This window comes from Passer domesticus, chromosome 8 (genome assembly GCF_036417665.1).
Source record: "Passer domesticus isolate bPasDom1 chromosome 8, bPasDom1.hap1, whole genome shotgun sequence".
NCBI classification, from domain to species: Eukaryota; Metazoa; Chordata; class Aves; order Passeriformes; family Passeridae; genus Passer; species Passer domesticus.
In genome coordinates, this window is record NC_087481.1 from 26,669,644 (window position 1) to 26,695,354 (window position 25,711).

The 25,711-nt window shown below is 47.9% G+C and overlaps 1 protein-coding gene across 7 annotated transcripts in view; it reads left to right on the top strand.

Moving 5' to 3' along the window:
• Positions 1–25,711, top strand: part of SGMS1 (sphingomyelin synthase 1) — a 92,133-nt gene that overhangs the window by 46,349 nt on the left and 20,073 nt on the right. For 4 of the 7 annotated variants that reach the window (XM_064429910.1, XM_064429914.1, XM_064429911.1 and 1 more), the window contains one exon: positions 10,305–10,538. The exons of 2 other annotated variants lie outside the window; for them this stretch is intronic. The gene's annotated coding sequence lies outside the window, so the exon portion shown is untranslated. Of the gene's footprint in view, positions 1–1,017; positions 1,355–10,304; positions 10,539–25,711 lie in introns of those variants that run through there. One more of the 7 variants, XM_064429913.1, reaches the window with a different exon arrangement.

The window sequence follows — 25,711 nt, forward strand, 5'->3', positions numbered from 1 at the left end:
CTTTGCCAGCTCATCCGAGGGTGTGAGAAGAGCCAGTGTTGAAAGCCTTGCCAAAGCCAAGCAGACAGCATCCTCTGCACTCCCTTCATCCACTGAGATTGTTTCGTGCTAGGAGGAGGTCAGGCTGGTGAAGCAGGATTTTTTCCCTTCGTGTGTCCAGGCTGACTACTCCTGATCACCCTCTTGTCCTTCAGGTAACTGGAGGTGGTTTCCAAAGTTCATCAAATGTGGCCTCACAGTGACAGCAGCCAGCTCTCTCAGCAGTTGTGCATCCATCCCATCAGGCCCCATGGGATGAATATGTCCAGCCTACTGTGCCTAACCTGATCCTCTTCCACTAAGGATAAGTCTTCCTTGTCTGGATTTCCCCTTTGGCCTCAGGGGCCTGCAGTTCCCCAAGGTTGGCCTCACTTGCACCCATCACTTCCCTTGCCAGATTCAGTTCCAGATGTGTTTTGGCTCTCTTAGCCTCACCTCTGCCCCATCAGTGTTCCCAGATTCCTCCTGGATCACCTGCCCTTGAAGGATCAGTGTTCCTGAGATTCCTCCTGGATCACCTGCAGGATCAGTGTTCCCAGATTCCTTTGAGGGCTCTGAACTCCATGGTCAGTGCAGCCAGAGGTGCCCAGACCTTCACATTCCTGACCAGTTCATGCCTCTGTGTAAGGATGAGATCCACTCCCAGGGGCAGGGGAGAGAGATGAGATGGATGAGATCCACTATCCCAGGGTGTTCCATGCCCCATCCAGCCTGGCCATGGACACTTCCAGGGATCCAGGGGCAGCCCCAGCTTCTCTGGGCAGTGTCCCCATGAGCCCTCAGGCTCTCCTGCGTGCCCACCTCGGTGGGTGGGTGCAGGTGGCTTTGCTGGTGTTTGTTTGGCCGTGCAGCCGTGTGTGTGAGCTGCAGGGTGGCAGCAGAAATAGCACAGCTCCTGGCAGAACCCGGCATATGTGAGAACCTCCCTCTCTGGCTGGCTGGATGCATGCAATATTTCTCTTGGCTCGTTCAGCCCGGCTGTGGTGTCCGAGTCGAGGCTGTGAGTGTAGCTTTAGGAAAAGAAAGGCTTTATTTCTGTCTGATATTCTCCCCTACTTGCGTGTTTCCAGTCTCTCCAGAAGGGCTGTGCTTCTCCCTCCTTCTCCTCTGCCTATTTATATCCGCGGTGACGTTGCAGGAGTGTTTACTTTGGAAGAAATCTCTCCGTCTGTCTGAGGCAAACTGAAAGCAAAGCTGCAGGAGAAAGCGTTCAAAGCTGCAGGAGAAAGCTTTCCTTTCTTCTCCTGCTGGGGAGAAGGGAGGCCTGGGGACTCAGAGGAAATGATCACCTGGGAAGGACAGGAAGCCTGGCAAGGTAAACGCCTTTTTCTGTTTGACTAATGCGGTGACATCCACCCCCAAAACCCGTGAACTTCTCATTCCGGGGGGCGGAGGCGTGAAACTCTGGGGTGGTTTTCAGAGAGGAGCTGTGAAATGAGTTGCTGAAAGCCTCCAGGCTCAGGACAATGGCTCTTTAATAATCCAGCAAGACTTGTCTACATCAGCTGCTTGCATGCACAGCATCAGAGCTCCCTTGCTGTCCCCCCTCCTCGGGTGATGCACAGGGGCTTTTCCTTCTGCCCCCTGCTCCCCAAATATTGTGATTGCACTGTGGAAGTGATTTCCTTACAGTGAAACTGAATTTTGGCTCGTCAGTAGCTTTCTAAGCCCTTCAGAGCCCTGGCTCTGAAACTTCCCAAGCCTTTCTATTATTATTGTGCTCGGTCTGAATCTAAAATAAGGAATTTAGGTGATAGTTTTATAAAGGTATAAACTGAATTGTCTGTGTTGTGTTTGTAGGGTAGTTTGCAAAATAAGAGCAATTACTTTTGCTTAAGCCCAGGTTTTCTGACATCTGAAGCTGCATTTGCTGCTTGAGAGCTGTAGAAGAAGCAGAAAGTAACACTCAAAGGTTTTGAAGTGCTCAGTATGAAGCTGAGCATGTTTGAGCCCTGCTTTTTTTTTGCAGAAGTGCCAATCCCTCCGCAAATGTAACAGTCCAGCATAAATAAACAGCCAAGAGAGCGAGTCTGCCTCTCTAGAAAGTTGAAGTATTTACCTTCACTGTTTTACTCCCTATTAGATATTTTTAACTCCTAACCAAACTGCATTTTTGTGCCCTGTAATTGCAGGGGTAAAACCTCTGACAGTGATTTTTAGGAAACACAACAGACGTGGAAGTTCTGTGGAAATGTTCTGGATTGGAGCTCTTTGGTGTGGATGGAGGAGAAATGGAGCTATTCTTGTTCTAGGAAATCGTGGGTGCAGCAGAATAGCACCCAAGTGAGGTCAGCCTTTGGGAGTAGTTATAGGTCATTAAAAAATATCAGGGGTTTCTTTGACTGAGGGCATGGCAGGGATGGGGGTGTCCCCAGTTTGAGATACACACCTACCCCAAGTAACTCCTGTGGAATCAGCTCTGTGATAACCTTGGGTAATCCACTGGGAATGACCAGGAGGCAGCAGGGTATCACAGAATCATGAAATCATGGAATGGTTTGGGTTGGAAGAGACCTTAAAGTTCATCCAGTGCCATGGCAGGGACACCTTTCACTATCCCAGGCTGCTCCAAGCCCCAATGTCCAACATTGAGCACTTCCAGGGATCCAGGGGCAGCCACAGCTGCTCTGGGCACCCTGTGCCAGGGCCTGCCCACCCTGCCAGGGAACAATTCCTAATTCCCAATGTCCCATCCATCCCTGCCCTCTGGCAGTGGAAGCCATTCCCTGTGTCCTGTCCCTCCATGCCTTGTCCCCAGTCCCTCTCCAGCTCTCCTGGAGCCCCTTCAGGCCCTGGCAGGGGCTCTGAGCTCTCCCTGGAGCCTTCTCCTCTCCAGGTGAGCACCCCCATCCCTCCCAGCCTGGCTCCAGAGGGGCTCCAGCCCTCAGAGCATCTCCAAGGCCTCCTCTGGACCTGCCCTAACACCAAGCAGAGTGAACCCCCTTGTCTGTGCTCCTGGAGAGGGGCTTTTGGTGTTGTGGGGTTTGAAAACAGGAACATGATCTGTGTGTTGTGGCTGGTGTCAAGAACAGAAATGCAAGTGGCAGCACAGTAAATGCCAGCCAAAATACTCATGATGAATGCCAGGGGAAAGGTATTTGGCCATGGCTTGATTTAGCTGCTCTGTGTATGCTGCAGCATAATATGTTTGTGTTGGGAATAGAAGTTTAGTTTAGTTAGTGTGTGATTATGGGGATTTTTAAAGGAGTTTTGAATGAGACTTTTGAGTTGTTTTTGATTATCTGGTTTTTTTTTTTAATCTTTTTTATAGGTAGGAAGGGTGTGTTTGGTTCATATTGTTAGAGTATGGTTTAGGAGGTCACAAGACTGTTAGTTACAAGACTTTTTAAGGAGTTTACTCCTTAAAAAAACTAATAAAACGCTGCAAATAAGGATACTTATTTACTAATAAAACATTGTTAATAAGGATATTTACGTTTTTGACTTAATTTTTAAATGTTTTGTCTTAGGGATTTATGTTATAGTGTAAGTTTTTTTAGTTAATTATGTTATAACACAGAAACTTACAGTTCCATATTTTAATATCTTTATTTACTTTTGTATCTGCTTTATTTTTTAATATTTTAAATTCTAAAACTCTAACTTTTTAAAAATTAAACATGTTTCTACTTTAAACTATGAATCTACACTTACACTTCTAATACTTCAGTTCAAAAGCCTTTCCCAAGATCTCAAATCAAATCCTATATTTAATCCTAAACTTTAATTTACGAACCCATAGTTCCTTACATTTCAAATTCCAGCACATGATGAAGCCCAGACAGAGCAGGATGCCCAGAGCAGCTGTGGCTGCCCCTGGATCCCTGGCAGTGCCCAAGGCCAGGCTGGACAGGGCTTGGAGCAGCCTGGGACAGTGGAAGGTGTCCCTGCCCATGGCAGGGGTGGAATGAGCTGAGCTTTAAGGTCCCTTCCAATCCAAACCATTCCATGATTTTGTGCCTTTTGTGGTCAAAGATGCTGAGACTTGGCTTTGGTGGGAGGAGGATGAAGTTCCTTCAGGTCCCTGTTCAAGTTTCTGTTTGGAATTGTAGTGAGAGACACATAATTCAGGTGCTTGTAGAAGTGTCCTTGTGAGAAATGTGAGTTGGGATTTCATTGAGTGCTGATTTCTTAGGACATACATCCCAGAAAGCAGAATTTTAAAGGTCCTGGTAGAAGGACCAGGCTGTTATTTTTCATGCTTACACAGAGCTTATGCTTGAGCATCTTTTAAGAATAAATTGGACTAGAGGTCAAGGTTATAAAAATAAGGTCTAGCAGGCCAAATTTTTATTGCATTTTGATCATCGGTGGAGATAAAAGTACAGTTAGATTTTATCTGAGTGACACCAAAAGCAGCCTTTGCTTGTGGTGGCATTGCTGCCTAGTCCCTTTTTTGTAGGATGAGATAAGGGGACATATAAACACACTTCCCCTGTAAACCTTTTAAGCCTTTGAGATTAATGGCTCTGGCTTCCTGAGCATAATCTGTTCTTGCCAGCTCTTAATTAAGGTCATCCTGAGAACCCAGGTGAACTTGTGGCTGGGGAAGTCACAAGGAGGAGGATGAGAGCTGGAATGATGGAATTGCACAGCTCAGCCCTGTGTAGAGCCCTGACACAGGATACAGGGAATACAACACCCTGCAGCCCTCACAAACAGCTCCTTATCGCTCCTGATGACTTGTTCCCTTTGCCCTTGGGGCAGAGCAAGGGTGTATTTGAGTATTAATCCACATCTTGCTTATTAATGAAAAAGGTATTGGATAGGTAGGGATGTCAGGGCCGTTTAACCTTTGGATATTGACTGCCAGCTCCCCAGGGAGATGGGAACTGGATCCTGGGATGAATTGGTAAATGGGTGTTTTATCTTCTCACTCTTGGAGTGGAGTGTCCCAGTTCTGGGTCGGCTGCCTGGCTGGGAGGGAGATGCTCCTGGCAGGAGCAGCAGGTGTAGGTTAGGTGTTTGGGAGAACAGACACCTTGCTGAAGAGCCCCAAGGAGTGGATTTCTCACTGCTTGGTGCTCGGTGTGGCGTGCAAGCAAACGCTCAGGATGTGGAGACAGGGTTGATTTATCTTTAACAGGAAAAAGCCCCCTCCACACCCACGAGCCCTGCTGTTGAACTTTAGCACCAAACATCATCCTGTATTAATTCTTGCTTTGTTTTTGGGGTTGTGGCTGGGTTTATTTTTGGTTGCTTGGGGTTTGTTGTTTTGAAATGTTTATTTTGCTTGATGGTGTCTATGGCCTTGAAGAAGCCAGAGAATTTGATAGTTCCAAACTGCTGGTATACAAACCAGCAGCCTTATCCCAAGGTGTGGGAAAAACAGCAAACCCTTTCGATGGAAAAATCAGTGGGACACCAATCTGTGTCCCATTACACTATTTGGTGAGGAAACTATCTGTAACAGAGGCCTCTGGGTTGAAATTTTGGGTTTGGAAGAGACAGAAGCAAATTGGAATTTTGAGGCGGTGGCTTTTTTAACTGGAGGTTTTTAACACACCTGGGTGATGAGACTTCTGGGAGGGCAGAATAAGTGGATCAGGGAATAGGAGTGGCACTTCCCAAGCTGGAAGTGCTGGATGTGGGATGCAGTCACGTGGGAATGATACCCTGCCTGTGAAAAACGTCCTTATTGTTGAGTGAGACAGCCTTTACACAAGTAAAGGGTGTCTTGTTTCTATTTTTCTTCTTTTATGGAAAGCTTCACTCTTCCAGGCCCAAAAGGGACCTCAGTGGTATTAAATTCTTGCTTTGTTTGACCTGGGTATGTGATTGCACATGCCCTGGATAGAATTGCCATTCCAGAGTGTTTTTCCTGGAGAGGTGCTGGATGTTCAGCTCTGCAGAGCCACCCTTGGGAAGGTCCATGTTTTCTCCAAGGATCTAAAGGTCAACCACAGCCTTGAATGAAAAAGAGCAGAAGGCTGGGCACCTGGGAAGCAGACATGATGAGCAGAGTGAGGATTTATATCCATTTAGATTAGATGAGAACTCCAGGAGCTGCTTGGATGATGGGTGGCACAGAGTGGAGACACTTCACCGTGAGTTCCCGTATCCTGGTGGAGCTCTAGGGGTTTGGGATCCCACTGCTGCTCCTGACATCCCTTTTAGGGTGACAGTGTGTGCACAAGGAGGTGTGTGATGCCTCAGAGCTGTCCCAGTGAGTGCAGCCCCATGGGTGGGCATTTGTAGGGTTGGAGTGGACTGGGAGTGCCTGGAATCAGCTCAGCCAGGCAGAGCATCCCAAACTGGTTGCTAAACTGCTCCGAGGGCAAAGGACAACCACGTGTCCAAACACAGCAGCACGAGGTGTTTCTGAAGTCCCTGCTCAACCAGGAGCAGGAGGAGCTTCCAGCTTGTTTTCCAGAGGATTCTGGTTTGCTGCCAGGGTTTAAAATACACCTTAGCTCTTGCATACGTGCTGGTGCACATGATGCTGAAATTGGAGGAATTCTGCTCAGGGAACTCAGTTCAACTTGCAGGCAAGGCTGAGCTTTTTATAGGAAGGGAGAGAAGAGTGGTTTCCTGCGGACGTTGCTCTGTGAGTCACACGTTACATGACACAGCATTCCTCCCGGGAAACTTCATTGCTGGAACTGATGAGCACATCAGCGCTCTGGAATCTCCCTTTGTGATAGCAAACACACCTAAGCACTTCACCTGCTGCTTCTGGAAGTTGTTCTGATAGCACTTCAGAGATTTTAAACTCTGCTGTTTCATATTTTTTAGTTTCTCTCAGAACCCTACTAATGTCAATATTCTTAGTTTCAAAAGCAGTGTTCCACATAAGAAGTTGTAATGGCTTTTAATGCTGTAACAGAGATGAAATAATAATTATTATTTAATTACATGTGTAATAATAAAGTTTCACATTACTTCTCTAAGTGTTTTAATGCAAACACTTTTAAGGTCAGGGTAGCTTTATAATTCTCCTGTAGCACATTTTTTCTGATGTGTCAGTGACCTGGACAAGTTACTTGAACAGACAGGCAAAAAAAAAAAGCTTTGAAGGTTTTTTGGGATTTGTGAGGTGGATGTATAAATTTACATTGCTGGTGTGAAGCCCTTTGAACACATCACACAGTCACAGCGCTGGGCTGGCCCTGCTCAGGGACCTCCAGGGCTGTGTCCAGTTCTGGGTCCCCAGTCCAGGAAGGACATGGAGGGGCTGGAGCATGGCCAGGGCAGGGAATGGAGCTGGGAAGGGGCTGGAGCCCCAGGAGGGGCTGAGGGAGCTGGAAAGGGGCTCAGCCTGGAGCAAAGGAGGCTCAGGGGGGACCTTGTGGCTCTGCACAACTCCCTGCCAGGAGGGGACAGCCAGGGGGGGTCGGGCTGTGCTGCCAGGGAACAGGGACAGGAGAAGGGGAAAGGGCCTCAGGCTGGGCCAGGGGAGGCTCAGCTTGGACAGCAGCAGGAATTTCTGCATGGAAAGGGTGCTCAGGCCTTGGCAGGGGCTGCCCAGGGAGCTTTGCAGTGCCCATCCCTGCAGGTGTGCCAGGAAGGGCTGGAGGTGGCACTCAGTGCTCTGGGCTGGGGATAAGGTGGGCACTGGGCACAGCTGGGGCTCCATGGGCTGGCAGGGATTTTCCAGCCTCAGGGACCCTGGGATTCTGAGCAGTTTCTTCTTACTTGCTCAAGACTTTCATTACCACCCTCAGTGCTGGATTTCACCTGCTAATACACAGTTCTTTTCTGATGGGTAGGGAAAAAGGGAGCTCAACATAAGCTGACTGGTTTTGATATTTAGGCAGATTTAAGCTGTCGAGACAAGGAAGGCCTTTCCCCAGGCCTTTGGAAGGACATTCCAAATGCATGTGGTGCTTGAAAGATCAAGAAAATCAGCACTGGAGCACTGGGGTAGCAACCCTTTCTCCTCGGTGCCAGCAGTCAGCCTCAAATCTGGTTTGTGTCACATGGCTCATGTTCTGGTGGGAAAGAAGAAACATCTCTGTGGCCATCTCTATTCTTCAGGCATTTCTGGCTGATTGTCACTCTCCTGTTGAAGCAGGATGGGGGAAGGTAGAGGTGAAACAGCAACAGCCACTGAACTGAGGGCAGTACTCCCAGATATTCAGTCCTATAGAAAGAAAATTATGTCATCAGCTCGGCTGTCCTCTCTTACAGCCCTTAGGCTAAATATGTCCTGGCTGGACTGTGTAGGAGAAAAAAACACCCTCCTTTGCACATCCAGTGGAAGAGTTCACTGTGTTTCTTTTTCTTTGTTTAGGGCTTTACAGGGTGTTATGTTGTATCTGTCTGGACACATGCAGTATTTAAATGCACCGTGGTTGAAAAGGTGTTCTCAAAGCTGACTTTTAATTACCTGTAATACTCGTTCAGCTGTCTTCTCTTCTCCCTTCTGGCCCCACCTGACTCGTGGGAACACAGGGCTGCCTTTGTTACGTGCCTTGAGGTCACTGAACTCACACAGGCCTGGATCATGGGGGAAAAAATATCACCGAGATAAGATCTGCTGGAGGAACACAAGAGCATTTCTGTCAAATATGAACATATTTATTGTCTGGAGGGAGGTACTGACTTGGCCGCTGGCCTCACCAGGTGACTTCTGCTGTCCTGAGAGGTGTGAGGGCCCAAAGCAGACATGAGTGTCGTCAGCATAACAAGGAGTCCTTGGCCTGTGGCAGCTTCTAATTAAGCTGTAGATTCCTTATATATATTCTCAGTGGGAGGGATTTGCAGGATTGGTACCGACCGAATTAAGGCTAAGGAATCTTTAGGTAGTGAGCAATTACTGTTTTCACTCCAGAAGCCCTCCTGGAAAGGGGGCCAGGTTGGGCAGATAAGATCTGTTGAGTGTTACAGAGCCCAGTTACTAAAAGACTGCCTAAGACTAAAGAAAGGAAAAAAAAAAAAAAAAAACAGAAAAAAAACCCCAAAAAAACCAGAGCTCACTGGTGCCTCATTCCATGTCTTCTCAGATTTTAAATAAAATGGGCTGAGTTGAACTTGACCATGGGCTGTTTTGAGGTGTCTAAACTTTGTGGAGGAGCTGATCATGAGCACATTGTTCCACTGGATACTTGGCTGTCTGTGTGTTAGGAAAAAGCACTGCTGGGCTGTGCTCAGGGGCGTGGATCTGTTAAAAAACCCCAAAGCAGCTACTCCTTTAAAATACTTGTTTTCTGTATGTTAGGATGAGTGTAGAAGGATTTCTGTGTGCAGCTTCTGAAAATTCTTTTTCCACCCTGTGCTTGTTCAGCGTGGCTCTGCAGATTCCTCAGTATTCCTGGCAACAGGCTTCCTCTCTCGGGATGGAGCTCAGAAAACTTGATGCTGCTATTTGTTACTGCCGGTGCCTATTTTTCAGTTTCCACATAATTTCATCTGTGGAGTGGAAGCAGGCTGCTTCCTGCGCCTCTGACTTCACTCCTGGACAGTGTCTCTGCTGGATCCAGCAGGCTCGGGAGAGTCCGTGCTCTGCTGGAAAACACTGCCAGCGCTGCTCATCCCATCAGTCTTCCCGACATGACTCAGCCTGCTCTGTGTTGTGGTTTTGTAGGGAATTACAGCAACTCCCCGCTGTCCTGAGGCAGCGGCCAGCAGGCATCCTCTGCTCCCTCTCACCTGGGATGCTTTCACCGGCCTTTCCCGCTGGATCCGCGGGCAGGAGGGCCGGTGTGCTTCCAGTCCTTGCTGTGGCCTTTGGGATACAGGCTGGATGCCAGCCCTGGGGGGTGGTGATGCTGCCTGGCCAGGGACTCTGCTGCTGGTGGCAACAGTGGCACGGAGCCAAAAAATTCATGGAAAGCTTGGGGAATTGGTTGTTTTGCTTCGTGTTAGTGTGATGGAACACGACTTTTCTATTTGGTGGAGGTTTTTTTTTTTTTATTTCTAGGGTAGGACTTAACATCTGGTACTCATATATACTGCTAAAAGGAATCCTTCCTCCCTGCAGTGACTTTTTCAGCTTTCAGAAGTGACGCTTAATGAAGGCGTTCCGCGCGTGCAGTAGGAATCACCAGACTGAGCTTGGGGGATGTACCCATTTCCTCGTGTTTTAGGTGCTGTTTGCCGGCAGAGCAGCACTGCCGGGAACTGTTGCACCACCCGCGGCCGGGCTGGCACTCCCGGCCTCCTGCTGCTGCTGCTGCTGCCGCCGCTGTTCCTGCTGTGGCGGGCGCTCCGTCCCCTCCTCTCCCGGTGCTGACGCACTGGCGCGCCCGCGGGAGGAGCGGCGGCAGCGCTGTCGCTCCATCCCCTCTGGATCTCCGCTCACCTCTCCCCATTTCCCCCCGCAGGCGCTTCCCGCCGGGCTAGCGAGCAGCCGGGAGAGGAGCACTGAAGAAGCCCAGCCCGGGGGAAGTTGAAAGGCAACTTTGCAGGCGGAGGAAGTCGGGGCTGGCGGAGGAGGCGCGGGCGCGCTCCGGGAGTGGCCGCGCCGCCGCCGTGTCCCCGTCCTGCTGCCGGGAGCGGCGCGCCTGGCTGCGGCTGGAAGGGGACAAGCCGCGTTTGCTGCCGCCTCGTTTCCAGCAGTGAGTAGCTTTCCTCTGCGGATGGTCCCGTTTGAGTGTAAAGGGGTGCTTGGCTGCTGCCGGGCGGCCGGGGCTGCATTTGGGGAGTTTACAGTCAGGTCTGCAGCACAGCCCTGGGGAGTTGCCTGGCTTTTTGCTTGGGTGGCTTTTTTGAAAGTGGCGCTTAAGCTTGTGGTTACTTTGCTGTTGTTCGCTGCTTGGTTTTAATCTTAGTTTTTAGTTTGGGGTGTTTTTTCCTAGAAACCAGCCAAGCTGCCAGCATGTGGGACAGCAGTGACCTGCCGGTGGCTTGTCCCCCAGGTTGAGTCAGGGCTGCGTTTCCATCAGGCAGCTTCGTCTCCTGCTGGGGCACAGCAGGAGATTCCATCTCCCCCTGGTCTCTGGGTTTGTAGGTTTGTTTGCAGCACAGCTGTGGGAGATAACCAGAGTTACACAGCGTGGCACCGGCGTTGCCCGCACAAACTAAAAGCCAGGGACAATCTGCTGTCCCCTTTGGCACCTCGGGCAGCTCTCCCCATGCCTGACCTCCCCCTTGACTGCTGCTGCATATCCCCAGGGCAGTTGTTTGGGGTGTTCGTGTGGAGGAGCAGGAGCACGAAGGTGTTTTAGACTTTGTGTGATGTCGCAGAGCGGCTGTGCCTGTGCCTGTCACGGTGTCACCGCTGCCCCACAGCTGCGGCTGTACAGCAGGGTGGCCCTGGGTGTGAGCAGCCCGTGAGTCACTGGGAGAACACAGAAACCCTCTCGGAGGGCACTGGGGGAACAGAACTTTATCTGTGAGCTGCACCCTGGATCCGCTGCGGAGTCTTTCCAGGGGATGTGATCCTGTTTGTGCGTTTTGGGCACGGCCGCCTTTGCTGCTCGTCCTAAACCTCTTTGGAACTCAGTGCTTTAATCTGGAAGCTTTCTAATAGATTTAGAGTGATGAGTCAAGGGTTTTTTTTTTTTTTACTTGACTTATGGGGAAGAAACTAAACCAGACTGCCTGCAGTGGCTTATCTGTGTGTGTTTTTTATACATATATTTTTGTATATGAACACACAAGTGTACACACAGAGAAGAGCTACTCCAAGTGTTGGTTTTTAGGCTGTGTGTGTATAGATGGGCATGTGTGTTTGTATAAAAAATGTGTTTTTATGGCAAGATGGTGTGAGCAAGGTGAGAGGAGCATTAATTTCTTCCTGCTCTGTCAGGTAATACCCTGCCTTCTTCATTTGCCAGTTGATTTGGTTATACAGACAAAGGCAGGAAAACAGACCATAACAAAACCACTCTTATCTAATCTGCTTAACAGCACTGTCAAGTAAATCATTAACCCACAGGCCTGGTGCCTGTAAAAGATGCTAAAGAGGTTTCCTACTCCTGAAACTCCTCTTTTCCAGAAAGTAAGAAATTAAATTACTTGCAGATCTTGGTTTCACACGTGGGTGTTTGCTGCTGCTGTGGTTTCTGTGCCTGTTAACAAAGTGCTGTAGTCCAGTGGATTAATGATGGGAGAGGACCTGCTCACCCTGCGGTCTTTTTCCTAAGAGAGCAGCTCCAGCTAAGGCAGAGGGGAAACACAGCATTTACTTACTTGTAAACACTGTCATTCATTAATGAAATGTAATTTCACGTGGGTTTATGGCTGATGGAGTGTTTTTGCTCAGCAGCTTAGTTTCCTGGCATCCTGTAATTCAAATCCGTTTGAGCTGGGAAGATTTGCTGTGGGTCTTGCTGTGCTTAATTCCACACCAGATTTCTGTTTTGGTTGACTTTTGTTTCTGTAGGCATGTAAGTGATGGGCTTCTCTGAAGCATTTAATACTTAGAGTCTGTACAGTCCTGTCTGCATTCACTTTACATTTTGATCGATCGTGTTGGCAGAGAGTCTGTTTTGTGCGAGTAACTTAAGGCATGGAAAATCTGTAGCACATGGACAACAGCAGAAGTAGCTCCATTTGTGATGTTTGCAGCCGTTGCCTGAACAAAAGAAAAAGGGTTCAGGAGGGCTTAAGCTGTTCTAGCTGCCCATGTCCAAAAGCATGACTCAAAACTTCCAGCTAAACTCCTCTAAGCTCCCTGAGTCGGTGTTGGAGTTGTGCCTTTCCTCCCCCAAGCCGGTTCTGTTTTAAGTGCCAAACTCTCAGCCTGGCTGTCTTCTGCCAAAGGTCTGCCTGATCCTACCAGGGCATTTTCAGGCAGCTCCAGGGAGAAAATGGGTACAATTGGAGGGCACAGCTCAGAAAGCTGGACCTCACTTTCAGTGCTAGCCCATGCCCCGAGTGCTGTGTGCCCGAGTTTGGCACGGCTCAGCACCCTGCATAGCCTGTGCTCTGTGTGCCTGGCTTTCCAGCTGCCTGGGAAAGCTCCTGCTGCTCAGGAAAGTGCCCTTTTTGCTTGGTTAACTTTACAGCCTGGCTGCACATTAGCTTTTTAAAGCCGAGCTTTTTAAAGCTGTTCTCCCACGTGAGGAGAGAACTCAGGGGTTGCTGTGTGTCTGACACCTGACGCCAAGTGCCTGGGGGAGGAGATATCCAAACCTGGAGGAGAAGGTGACTCCAGACCTTTCCCCACGAGGTGTGAGCCTGTGGAAGGAGCTCTCTGTGCTGGGGACACCCCAGCAAATGTTCCCAAGTGCTGTGTCAGGTGGTGATGCCTTACAGAGGGCGGGATGGTCCCTCCTCCCTGTCCTGGACAGGAGCAGATCCATGCTCTGGATCCTTGCTGGAGCCTTTCTCCTTTGAGATTTTAGGGACAAGAGGTGCTGATGGGATCTCAGCCAGTTCAGGTGAGCCACAGTCCTTTGGGTAACCAGGTTGCCACACTCTGTGTGCACTCAGAGCTGTTGTGGCCACAAGGGACAAGGAGAAGGAGCACACCTTGGGAATGTCCCTTTTTGCACTCTCCTCTGGCCTGAGGATGGTTTTTTGCCAGGAAATCTGCCCTGATGGAGCACTCTGTTGTCTCCAGCTGCTTTCTGCAGCTGTCTGCATGGCAGAGGAGATGGGGGAAATGACTCTGGTTAAAAATAGAAAGGCGGATTAGGAAATGTGAGGTATGGTTTCAGCATCCAGCCGGGCTGCTCTCACAACTCGCTGCTGCCACCGAAAGGGGAAGGACTTGCTCATGCCCCTTGCCTGCAGAAAAGTAGGAAAAGAGAGCAGCTTTTCCTGCATAAAACCAGCAAAAGAGCAGGTTTTCCACCGTGGAATTACCCAGACACAGGAGGGGGATGCCTCTGAGAAAAGCTTGTTGAGCTCTGCTGGCACAGGTGACACAGTCCCAGGTGTGCAGGCACTGGAATTCAGGTGAAGGCTCCCATTGGAAAGGCTGGGTCTGAGCTCAGCTGGGTTAGTCTGCCCGAGTTAAGGACAAAGATTTAAAGAGATTTACTCTGCTCTTTGAATTTTTCTTATTCTACTGTTTTATGAGGAGAGTTCTACTTGGGGGGGAAAAAAAAGCAAAACCCAAAAATACTGAGGGTGTGATTTCACTGAATGTGAATGTGTAATATGACACTCTCAGAAGAGACTTTATTTTGCAATAAGTGTGTGAAGTGTCAGGAGAAAGAATCAACAGACAAGCCAAGGAGAAATAACTTCTGCTTTGGAAACCATGGACTTTTGAAGTTGCTTTTAGGAAGTGTTCACTGCACAGTGTTTTGTCACCAGCCTTCAGTGTTTATCTCTGTTCCTTGTGGTTATCACTGGTCCTTTTGATATATTTTCTGTTGTCTTTCCAAAACAACTGAATTCCTAAAATCCAGTTAGGAAAACCATTTATTTTCTTTGTGAAAAGTTTGTTTCCTGCTGCTTTTTTATTTATCTATATTTATTTTTATTTCCTTTCTTTAATTTTTAACCTCTTTATCAGCCTTTAGAACAGTTAGAGTTCTCCTTGGTTCAGCTCTGTGGTTGTAGCACTCCCAGCCACACACTGATACACAGTGACCCAGCCTGTACAGTGTTGAGAAAGAAATATCCAGGGGCATTTCAGATATCCTAGATAGATCCTAAAACCCAGGATGCATCCTGTACCAAGCATTCCCTGCAAAGGATGTGGTGAAGGGACTGCAGCAGTTATTTATCATAGTGAAAGAATGTTTATCTAACACTTAGTTCAGGAAACCTGTCACGTTTCCTGGGCAAATACTTTGAAGACAGACAGCATTTATTGTTTTTGAGAAGCTGTGAATACAAGGTGGAATTCGGTATCAGTTTACCTTTACCTGGAATTGTTCTACCTTTAAAAAAAGTGAATTTAAGAATTTAAGTTACACTTCAACCTCTGAAAAAGAAACTGGAAGACAAGCAGGTATTTTTACTCAGTTAAGTTTCGTAACACTTCAGCATGATTTCTCAGGAATTACTGGGCTGCTTTTCATAACCAGGAGTAAAAATTCATTGGTCTCAGTGATAGATATAGGACTGTTTCCTTGTAGATTTAAAAGATCACTTCACCAGTCAAGCAGGTTTTTCACCACTAATAGTATGGATGCTGTAATACTTGATTTATTCTTTAAAACAAGGAACTTGAACACATTTGACTTCAATTTATTGGTATTGGAGGAGCTGATGCTTTGGGATTCTTGGGTATTAAGCATCAAGGATGAGAAGAATTTAGTTGGAAGACCACGAGCAAGTGAGTTTTGGTGTAACTTTGATTTCAGTTCCTTCATCTTCCCACCTTTCTGGGTTTTTTCCATATTATTTCTAACTCCTTTGGTGTTTTGAAATTTTTCCTTTTCATCTCAGCCACCTGCTTTGCTCTGGGGACATTGGTTTGTCTGTTCTAAACCAGTCACACCCCACCTAAATCCTGGCATTGTTCAGCTCTCTCAGTGTGTTTGGATGTTGTACTGAGCTTAAAGCAGCAAAGAACAACCCCACCAACAGCACAGGCTGGGGAGGAGCTGCTGCAGCAGCCCTGTGGGGAAGGACCTGGGGGACACCGAGCTGTCCCCGGGCCAGCAGAGTGTCCTGGGGGACACCGAGCTGTCCCCGGGCCAGCAGAGTGTCCTGGGGGACACCGAGCTGTCCCCGGGCCAGCAGAGTGTCCTGGGCCCAAGGAGGCCAATGGCAGCCTGGGCAGCAGCAGAGCATTGGCAGCAGCTCAGGGAGGGATGGTGGCCCTGGGGGCAGCCCTGCAGGCACCTCTGCAGTGCTGTGTCCAGCTCTGGCTGCTGAGCACAGCAGGGCCAGGAGCTGCTGGAGCTGAGCAAGGGCCTGGAGCCTCTGGGTGCCCAGGAAAGGCTGCGGGAGCCGGGGCTGCTCAGGCTGGAGAGGAGCCCCAGCTGAGAGGGGCCCTCAGGCCTGGCTGTCCCTGGCTGCAGGAGGGGCAGAGCAGGGCCCAGGCTCTGCTCCGGGGCCCAGCAATGGCACCAGAGCCACGGGCAGGGCCTGAGCCCAGCAACTGCCCTGCCCAGGAGGCACAGCTTCTTCCCTGGGCAGTGCCCAGCCCTGAGCACATTGCCCACACAGCCTGGGGGCTCTCCTCCCTGGGGCTGTGGCAGAGCTGTGTGCACACCATGCTGTGCCCTGTGCTCTGGGATGGCCCTGCTGGAGCAGGGAGGTGACACCAGCTGCCCACTCAGCTCCCTCAGCCTCAGCCACCCTGCCATCCTGTGATCTGTTGGGCAAACCTTGAGAAGCTTTAGTTTATTTTAATACAATTGCACACAGAGAGAGGACAGATGATTCAGGTGGTGAGGGGACCTGTAGTTCTGGTGGAGTTATGAAAAGTGGAATTATTGCACAAGCCACGTCAGAAATGAAAGCAGCTTTCTGCTGTGTTTGCCTTCACGGATCTCCTTGCAGCTTCTGGGAACAGAAGTGGTGCAACTGTTTGCTGGGAACAGGATTTTAGGGGAGGGAAGAAGTCCTTCTGGGGAGGTGAGAGTGAAGCCTCATGGCCCAGAAGAGTTTGCCCCTGGTTTAATTTCTGAGCTACTAAATTTACATCAGCACCTCTCTCCCAAACCACATGTATTTTAAATTATGACAGTATAACTGTTTAGCACAGGGACTATTTGCAAACATTTTTCTCTCTCTGTGGTGGCTTGGCTTTTATCAGATGTGAAGGGAAAGGTGGGAAAAGAATTGATCTGGTAATTCTGGGTTACTTGCTTAAGAGCACTGGGTTAGTGATTTGGATTTATCTGGAAGAAAAGTGACACAGGCTCAGACTTTTGTTAATGTTTAATGTTGTGTAACGTTCTGCCCAGGCATAATTGAGCCATCAGTGCAGGAGTGATCCTGTTGGAGGGGTTTATTGTGAGTGATTGCAGAGCCTGCTGTGGCTTTCATTTCATTGCAGCCTGAGCTCATTGATGAACAGGGTCATCATTTATTTACACTTCTTGAGATCCTTTCACACTGATTTTCCTTCTTTTGGGCAAGGAGGAGGATGAGGAGACCCCACAAAGTTATCTAAAATACCCTACCCTCTCTTTCTGGTGCTGGTTTGGCATTTCCCTGATTTTAGCAGCCTCTCCGCTTTCTCCTGATCCTGGTGATTTTTCATCTGGATTGTGCCTCTGGGCTGGAAAGGGTCTGACATGTGGGGCTGGGAGGAACCTCAAAGGATGGAGGAGAGGAGAGAAGGAAGAACAGACTCTACCGAGATGGAAAGGAAAATAAGGAAGAAAAAAACTAGTGCAAACACTCCTGCTAGTTCTTGTCTAGCTCTCAGTTTGAGATGAATGCTCCTGATTTTTCTTTGTGATTTCCCTGATTTTGTGAAATTCCTGCATAATACAGTTTGCCTCCATGCTCTGCCATGCAGAGCTTTGAAGCAGAGAGGGAGTCTGCCTAAAAAATAGCTTTGAAAACAGGGGAGCAGAAGCTGCAGAGAGAATCTGTGTGGCTGCCCCTGGGTCCCTGGAAGTGTCCCAGGCCATGTTGGTGCAGCCTGGGACAGTGAGAGGTGTCCCTGCCCATGGCAGGGGGTGGAACTGCATGGGCTTTAAGGTCCCTCCCAACCCAAACTGTTCTGGGATTCTGTGAATTTGTACTCAGAAATAACTTTGTGCATGAAGATTACTTTCAGTTCTGTTGAACCTTTGAATAATCAGAGGAGGAGGCGTCCACAAGTTGAGTGTTAGGGCAGACTTGGCAATTTCTGGATCTTCAGTGGGGACCTGCTGAGCTTTGTAATCCTGTAAGGTAGGAAAGAGCAGTGTGAAGTCCCTGAAAGACCTGAGCCCCACTGGCTTGGAGCTTTGCACATCCTGATACTAGAGAATTCACTTAGCTGAGAACAGTCTTCATCCTGAGCTCATCCATCTGCCTGCAAGATCACCTCAAGTCCACTTTGTAAATACAGAGTAGTAAAAAGGTAGCCCAAAAATACTTTGAGTCACATTTTCACAGTGGAAAGTGGTTTTTCAGCTACCTACAGGGTTGTCATGACTGAACTTGGAGGTTGTTGTCTGCCACCAGCTGTCTGAAAGCTGCTGTGCCTTTTCAATCAAATTGTACAAACACAAAAAAGGCAAGGTGTTGTGCATTGTAAGCAGCAGTGTTATTTGTCAGTCGACTGCCTGAAATAAAAAATCTCAAGAAAAAGGAGATGGCAGTGACTGGGGGCAAGTTTTCCATAAAGTAGCTATTACTCCTCCCTAGAGAAATTTGCCAGAGCAACACTTGTAACTGCTAACACTTGAAATTGTAAAGATGTTGTGTTTGTGTGGCAAAGCTCTGGAAAACATACAGCAGTGAGTTTCAACAGTGCAGTTTATAAATACCGTTGTGGCCCCAGGCAGGGAAATCAGACAGAAAGGAGCATTTTGGTCATTCTGGCTGAATTCCCAGTGAGGATCCCTGTGGGTGGGCAGGCCCTGGCACAGGGTGCCCAGAGCAGCTGGGGCTGCCCCTGGATCCCTGGAAGTGTCCAAGGTTGGACATTTGGAGCAGCCTGGGATAGTGGAAGGTGTCCCTGGCCACGGCAGGATGGGTTTTATCAGTTCCACACCATTCTGGGGTTCTGTGCTGTGCCATCCCATTCCAAGTGCTGTGTTTGGTGGAGGCCCACACCAAAATCATCTGATGTTTGTCTTGAGGCTTGATTCTGCCTTTCACCCATCTGGCCTGACTAAATAATACATGAACTAAAGTGGGTTCTTCTATTTTTAGGCACAAAGGCGAGCATAGATGCAACATTTTTAAATATCAAACTCCCTTGCCTGCTGACTGACCCCAAATTCTGTGCCCTCCCTTAGGGGACACAAGTCCCCTTGTCCTCAATGATTTATGCAGCATCTACCATAACAGGGCCTGTTGCTTTTGGACGTGGGTGCATTCATATTTTATGTCTCTGCCTGCCCTTCATGTTTTATTTAATGGAGAGTGTAAGGAAATTGGTTACTTGGCAAAAAGTGGCTTTTAGTGGGCTAAGGAGCTCCAGGTTTCCTGAATTTTGGGCTGGCACTGTGTCTGCTCTGCTCCCCAGGGGCTGTTCCACTGCTTCTCAAGAGCTTTCTGAATATTCATCCTTCCTTCTTGCTCCTCCAGAAAGGAAGGAGAGCCTGAAGCCTTGCTGCTGGCAACCTGTCTCCTGCAAATCGTGTTTGGGGAGGGTAAGAAATCCCAAAACCAGGCAGGAACGTGGTCTCCTTGTGCTGTCCAGGAGCTGCTGGCTTTTCTGGGCTGAGCTCAACTGTGTCCCCATTAAATCTGAATTTACATGGTCCTATTTGTGGCATGTATTACATTTCAGACTGATTCAGACCGGCACAAGTTTGTCTGAGGATCAAATAAGTTCCAGACCTCACATTGTTTCACTGCTGATGTGAAATCAAACCTAGAATTAGACCCTTGTTGTCAGTGCTGTTGTGGTGCCACACAGGGTGAGCTGCATATTTCAGCAGGATCTCTGCCACTGTACTTCTGTCCCCTCACCCACATGAAATATTTGTGGATTTAGGTTATTTTCAGACCCAGTGAAAAGCTTTTGCAATGCCCAAGGACAGATAATGATATATTTGCTTTTAAAAGAGAATCTCATGTGTATTTATATCCTGTGCTATATCTAGTAGCCCCACCCTTACCTCTTAAAACCACACAAACAAAACAAAAAGACCTGAACAACCTCCAAACTCCAACTTCTGTGACTCTTTAGCATGTTTTGGTGTGAACACTCATAGTACTTGATCTTGTTTCCAGAATACCACTTGTATTTTTCCCACCTGTAATTTCAACAGTTCTTGTGTGGCTTGCAGGAAGATTTTTTTCCCTTTTTTAATAACCTCTTACTGAAATGTCATATTTTATGAGGTTTAGAAGGTCTGGGAGATTAATCTAAAAGTTGCATACCAGTGCACAGCTCAAGGACAGTCCTGTAGAGCAAGTCTGGTTGTGGGCTGGCTGGGTAAAGCAGCAGCTGTGGCAAGGTTGCCCTTATCTGTTTTGTACTCCTGAGATATTCAGGAGGCCCATATGCATTTCCCAGGCCTGGAGGGAATTCTGGGGAGTTACAGAGGTGTGCCTGTCACCAGGTGCCTCCGTGGGCTTTTCCTAGTGTCCTGCTCCCAAGGGCTCCTTGTCAGATGACACAAGCCCACCATGGTTCTGCTTGGAAATCCTCTCATCCCAAGCCCTGCCATGGGCAAGGACACCTTTCACTGTCCCAGCCTGCTGCACCCTGGGCCTCCCCACTCTCACAGGGAACAATCCCTTCCCAGCATCCAGTCTAAACCCAGATGAATTCCTGCAGTACCAGCACATCTTGGCTCACCCCTCCTGCTCAGAGGAGCCCCTGCTCATCAGAAACATTAGCAGAATTGTCATTCCCCTTTTTGTTTGCTTACTCACAGGCAGCAGGCATAGTGGATCCTTCTGGGCATCCCCAGGAAATGTGTCTCCTGAGTATTTACCTATGGGAAGGGCTGGTTCCCAGCAAGCTCTTGTGTGGCTGTGCTGCAGGGAGATGGAAAGGAGCAGCACACTCTCCTGCATCTGCTTCTGATTTTACTAGACCAACTGTGCAGTAAGAGCCTTCCTCTCCTTCCTGTACATGCATGTCTTGAAGAGAATTATGATTTTTGGTGCAACTCTGAGCAGGTATTGCTGGAAAGAGGGGACTCTGTTCAAGACTTCAGACTGCTGCTTCATTATCTACTTGGCCATTCCCCTTTTATCTTCAGCCTCAGCAGCATTTTCCAGTACTTTTGCAGTCTCCCATCCTTCCCAGCAGTCACAGAGCCCTGGCTCTGTGGCCATGGATCTCCTGATCCATCTGGGAGAGGAGATAGGTCAGAGTGGGGCTATTTTCAGGCAGCACCTCCTTGGCATCCCTGCCTTGCTCTCCTTAATACCTTGCTAATCTGAGCTTCACCCACCTGCTTACACACATGCACGTGACTGCAGATTGAAATCTTTCCTCCTCTCCCTCCCTCTCATCTGTTCACACTTAACAACAACAAATAATTAAAGATCCTTAAGCCAGATGCGTCTGGAGCTGCTTGGTCATGCAATACTTTGCCACAGAAGGGACGGAGGTTGGTTTGTTTGGGTTCCTCTTTCTGGAAGAAGAACAGAGCCACGAGGTTCCTGCAGTTCTGAGTGCTGTAAGATGCAGGGCTGGTCCTTGTTGCATTTAACTGTTTGTGTAACAGCAGCTGTGAAAGCCAGGCTTGCTTTTGCAGTGATCCTCCTGAAGCCACAGGCGTCCCTTCATTAATTAAATGGTTAATTCCCGTGTCCGCTTCCCAGGACGGAATGCTGACTTTTATTAATTGTTTTTCCAAGGGTGGATGTGGCTTTTGAGTGCCTGAACAAACTGAGATTATCTAAGCAGTGGGCTGTGTTTGCTGTGTTTGCTGGGAGCAGCGTGTGGCAGGTGCCCTGCAGGGAGCTGCACTGATGCACAGCCTCGTGAGAGTGTGAGAAACACAGCTCACTGTTGAAAATGTTTATTAACGTTTATTAAGGGATAAAAGAGAGAAATCCAAGTGCTGGGATGCTTGGCTATTTGCACACAGTTAACTTAAACCATGTTCTCTGTATACTGTTACATGATAGGGGGTACTGTTACACTAAGGGTTTAAACACATTCAAACATTCTTCTGAGTTTTAACCTTTGACTTGTCTTCATGCCATATTATAGATGAAACCAATATATTTTTTTTGTGGTTCCATCCTGTTGTATTTTCATTCCCTGATAATGAGGGTCAATAAATTCTTCCTTTTTTGGGTGCTCTGGTTTCTGTTTCTATTATTTTGTCTTTCAGATAAGATAGTCCCTGAATATGGGAAATTGCCTAATTGTTTTACACCATCTTCTGAGTTAGTTACATGAAAAAATAATTTCAACATTATGCTACAGTCTAAGATAATATATATGGCACAAGTACTTATAAAAGCTATATGGTGCATACATAAACTGACAGATTATACTGTATCAAAAGCAGTAATTACAAATGGTACTATGTCAGGATTTTTGTGGTCAATAATAACTTGCAAAACAAAAGTTAATACATAAATTAGAAAAACAATAACTGTATTTGTTACTTATAACAAAAGGAAACACATCTGCAGGAGGGCATCTTCCAGTCTGTACTGTAAGTTTTGCCTTGCCTTCTTTTAGTTAAAAGAAGATATTTAGATTGATAAGGAAAATTTGCTCAAGGCTGTGCCGGCAGTTGGACACCCCTTCATCCGTTCTGTGGCAGGAGGGGAGGGATCACATGCCCACCAATTCAGGAGGCATCTGATAGAATTTTTTTTAGTTATTTCTGGCTGTGAAGGGTGGACAAAGTGCTGGCTGAGCTTTGCACTCAGTTTTGGGTTGCTTTGCAACAGTTTTATGGGTTGTGGGTGAGTGGTGGATGACAGCATTCCCCAGGTGGGGGACTTCGGAAGGTGAAATATTGTTCAATTTCAAACTGACAGAGAGCAGGCTTAGATTGGATATCAGGAAAAAAATTCTTCCCTGGCAGGGTGGGCAGGCCCTGGCACAGCTGTGGCTGCCCCTGGATCCCTGGCAGTGCCCAAGGCCAGGCTGGACAGGGCTTGGAGCAGCCTGGGACAGTGGAAGGTGTCCCTGCCGTGGCAGGGGTGAGACTGGATGGGCTTTAAGGTCCCTTCCAACCCAAACCATCCTGGGATTCTATTTTTAAACACAGCTTAATTTCCATGGTAGGAGCACAAGCTGCTCACACTTACCCGGTACCTCTGGCTGAGATTCCCTTGTTTGGCTGGAATTACGGGTTACCTTTGGAACTGATTTAATTGATGTGTTCAAATCCTACCAGTTCAGCCTGTGGGTCTGTTACCCAGCCATCCAGTCTTTCCTGTTCAGTGTGCCAGGTAGTGGAGTGACTGCCTGCAGAAGAAAGGATAGCTGAGAGTCACAGTTCCAGAGATGTTGCCTGGGATTGTCTGTAGCCAGGTGGCTGATGGACATCTCTGTAAAGGTGTTAGGGCAGCATGACACAGGCACGTCCCTGTGCCTCAACTGTGCCACTAGAAAAGGAATTTAGAAGCAATTGGATGTGTCTGCAGGAGGAATTTACTTCTGAGGCTTTCAGGTAGTTGTTGAAATATTAATAATTTCAGAACAGTTAGATGGCAAGATCTGAGTTTTTCATCTTCCTTTATTTCTCCTTCTTTGTGAACCTAATTGATCATAACTTTTGAGCTGAGGGGAATATGTGAAACATATTTTGCAGCCTTTGAACACACTGTAAAGAGCTCACGTGACTCTGCTTGTGGTCTGGCAGTTGTTTGACGTGTACCTGGTGGTACTGTCACCATTGCTGTCACTGTGGAAGGTAGCGTGTTTTCAGTGTTGTTTTGTGATCTTCAATCATCTATCAGTTAAAACTGTAAGGAATGCTTAATGTTTCAGGGAGGATGTTTGTGTATTCCTGTTCTTTGGGTTCAGTGCCCACTTGTCAGCAGCAAGATTTGAGCAGGATTTGCTGGTGTCACAGATCTTCGATGGGAGCAGTGTCACATCTGACACGGATTGGGAGCAGCTGAGTAGGAGCAGTGGATGGAATGAGTATGGAATGAGTAGGAATAGTCTGACACACAGATAAAGCTGTGGGCAAGGCCCTGGGCAAGGAATAGCTTGGGTTTCTGGAGCCCAAATTCTGACATTTGGAGCTTGTTGAATGATCAAAGTGTGGCATTCAGTGCCCAAAACACTGAGCAGCAATGATGAAATTGCCTATAAAAGGCAAAAGCCAGAGACCCTTGGAGCAGGGACCAGAGCTGCTCTGAATTGTTTGGCACCTTCCTTGTGGCTGTTGAAGAAGGAGGTGCTGGCTGGCCGGGCTGGGAAGGGGAGGATTTTTGTCCCCAGCCACACTGGGTTTGCTATCAAGGCCAAGAGGAAGATCTGCACTGCAAACAGAAGGATTTGGCTTCCTGTGATGGAGAGTAAAGAAAGGTTCTGGGATTTGGCAAATAAACTGAGAGGGTTTTTCCTGCTTGCAGCATAACCACAAAAAGGAAGATGCCAGGACAGTTCATCTGCAATGTCAAGAGATTTGGCTCTAGTCAGACACATCCCCGCCATGCAGGCTGTACGCCCATAATTTGTTGGCAGTCAAGATGGTTTGGGATTTCTTCCTTTTTCTTCCCTTTCCTGTGTTTATGATTTTTCTAGACCAACTATGCAATAAGAGCCTTCTTCTCCTTCCTGCAGATACATGTCTTGAAGGACTTATTTGATTTTTGGTGCAACTCTGAGCAGGCATTGCTGGAAAGAGGACTCTGTGTTCAAAAATTCAGACTATTTATACCAGGAGTAATCTTGAATACGTGTGGTGTTTTGTCTTTCAGACCAAGGAACACTCGGTGTTACATGAAACTAAATTAATAAAGACAAACCCAGGGATTGTTTTGTTTTCCAAGAAGAATGGCATTGAAAATGAATCATGTTGATGGTGTGTCTTTTTGGGTGGGTTTATGAAAAGTAACAGCTGAAGTGCAGAGAACAACATTGTGCATGAAGATATTCACATTTCAACTCTGGAGGCTTGGAGTCTTTGATGTGGGTCTGATGTGTTGGGACTTCAAAAGTAGGATGTTTGAAATAAAATATTTATATTGCTAATGAAATATGGAAATATTATTCTAGGCTGGGAATCGTAGAGTGTAAATTTAGTTTTCTTTTGCTTTTGTTACAGCCCTGGCAAAGGCACTTGGGAGGGAGCAACTGTTGTGGTCTGGCTACTGTCTCATACATGGCCAGTAACAAACCCTAATATTAAAAAAATATGTCAAGTAACTGATTTAAGTCTTCAGAGAGGATCTGTTTTCTCTGTGATTTCTGCCAGGTTTCTTTTCCTAATCTGCATGGCTGGTTTGGCAAATTATGCTGGAGTCTGCATTTCAGAGCCACGTTACCATCAGTCATAAGACTGCTCTCAGTTTCCTTGGGCACAACTTCCCTTTCTGTTCCCATGATTTTTTAATTTTTAAATTCATGCTGCCACTTAGATTCCCAGAGGTTTCCAACAAATCTGACTTTCTAATAATAAGTGGCTTTTAGGCAGTCACTGGAGGTAAAAAACCCTCACAAAAACCTCAAAACACCTGCACTAATTGAATTAAAATGTGAAGCATGTCACAAATGTTTAGTCTCTCCTCATTTTCCTGCTTCCATCCTTTTGCCCTGCCTTGTAGGGAGAAAAAACCCCACTCTTCCTGCCTTTTCAGTGTTTCATCTGTGTTCCTTTGAAGGTGTTTTGTAGTGTGTGTGTCAGTCTGGGGAGGCTGGGTAGTGTCAGGAGCATCGCTGAGCGCTCTCAGTGCCGGATTGTCTGCGGGGTTGCACGAGGACACGGGGCTCTATTTCCAGCCCTGCCCTGGCTCTGCCTGACCCAGATCCCCAGGCATCCCGGGGATGAGTGCTCAGCTCTGCTGGGGACAGCAGCCAGAGCCTGCTCTGCTGAGCACAGAGCCCACAGCCACTCAGGGCTGCTGCTGTCCACATCCCACGTGGGCAAGGGTTGAGCGTGGCGTGGTGCCCAAGGGCCGTGGGTGGTTTGGGGGGTGCTGGGTGGGTTGGTTCTGCTGTAGGAAGCTGCTGAAACATTGACAGTCCTGGTGTCTAAGCAGGTAATTCAGAAAATCACAGAATGGTTTGGCTTGGAAGGGTCTTAAAAGCTCATCTTGTTCCACTTCCTGCCATGGGCAGGGACCTTGTCTGGCATTCGCATTTTCTGAAAAATCCCTTTGCCCA